We start from the raw sequence: 1327 nt of genomic DNA, 5'->3' as shown, positions 1-1327 counted from the left end.
TCCTGAAGATAATAAACATGTCCGTACATTTCATCGTACCATCCTGAAGAAGGCTGTTTGTCGCTGCCGAAATATTGATAAAGAAAGTATCTGGTTACCTCTTTTTGTTTAGATAATAAGCATGTTATTAAATTCAATCGACGGGCGAAGTGGCGCAGTGGTAAGACGTCGGCCTCCTAATCGGGAGGTCGTGAGTTCGAATCCCGGTCGCTGCCGCCTGGTGGGTTAAGAGTAGAGATTTTTCCGATCTCCCAGGTCAACTTATGTGCAGACCTGCTAGTGACTTAACCCCCTTCGTGTGTACACGCAAGCACAAGACCAAGTCCGCACGGAAAAGATCCTGTAATCCATGTCGGAGTTCGGTGGGTTATGGAAACACGAAAATACCCAGCATGTCCACCCAACGAAAGCGGAGTGAAGCTGACTATGCTCTCAGAGTATAGTGTGGGGAACCCAAATGGGCAAACGAGCTCACACGTCACCAGAATTTCTGTAACGCTGAAGAAGAAGAAGAAATTCAATCGATTTATCCCTTTGACATCAGTCAGTCAAGCACTAGAGAAATTCAAGTTTTACGCCCTCACGGCAAAGCCATTAGGGGCATGTTTCCGGGTTTTAACCCGACTTTAGATGAGATACACAAGTGTATGCGTGTTTAGGTGGTATCAGCCATCTGCACTTATGGCAGAATGACCGAGGTCTTTTACGTGCCACTGTGGTGACACGGGGGTGGGAGATGCATACCGTCTCTGGGTCTGCACATAAAGTTGACCCGTGTCCGTCCCGGCCCGGATTCGAACCTGCGACCTCTCGATCACCAGTCCAATGCTCTACCACCTGAGCTACCCGGGCCCCCCAGTCAAGCACTAACAGTGACCAGACATGTTTGCCTGCGAAATAAAATCCTGCCCATTTCACTAGAAGGTATCAGACGTGCAAAATCGAACGATAACATAACTGCACGACATACGACTGACCTTATTACAAATATTCGGAGTAATCATTCGTAACATCCGCTTAAATTTACAAAGCTGATTAAAATTACGTTAACAAGCTTTGAAGAGAAATTAAGTGCAAAACAAGCTTCGTGGAACGCGGCCTCAAAAATCGATTGTTTTTAACTGAGAGGAATTAGGAGAGGAATTTTTTCTTCCTTTCTTTCTTTCTTTCTTTTTGTCTTACTCTCTTTTCTTTCTTTTTCTCATTTTTTTTCTTCTATCTTTCTGTCCTTTTTTTTCACTTAAAATTTTTTTTGTTGTGCTTTTGTTTTTGTTTTTTGATTACCACACTACGGACAGTTTTGGTGCAGTGCTGTGCTCATGGACGT

The 1327-nt window shown here is 44.2% G+C and overlaps 1 non-coding gene across 1 annotated transcript; it reads right to left on the bottom strand.

Moving 5' to 3' along the window:
* Nucleotides 1–779: 779 nt before the first annotated feature.
* Trnat-ggu (transfer RNA threonine (anticodon GGU)) lies at nt 780–852 on the bottom strand. The gene has a single exon. It is a non-coding gene; the product is annotated as a tRNA-Thr (tRNA).
* Between the last annotated feature and the right edge of the window lie 475 nt (nt 853–1327).

The sequence above is a fragment of the Littorina saxatilis genome, linkage group LG12, assembly GCF_037325665.1.
Source record: "Littorina saxatilis isolate snail1 linkage group LG12, US_GU_Lsax_2.0, whole genome shotgun sequence".
Taxonomy (NCBI): domain Eukaryota; kingdom Metazoa; phylum Mollusca; class Gastropoda; order Littorinimorpha; family Littorinidae; genus Littorina; species Littorina saxatilis.
The sequence above is the reverse complement of the archived record's forward strand: the minus strand, read 5'-3'. Positions and strand labels throughout refer to the sequence as shown.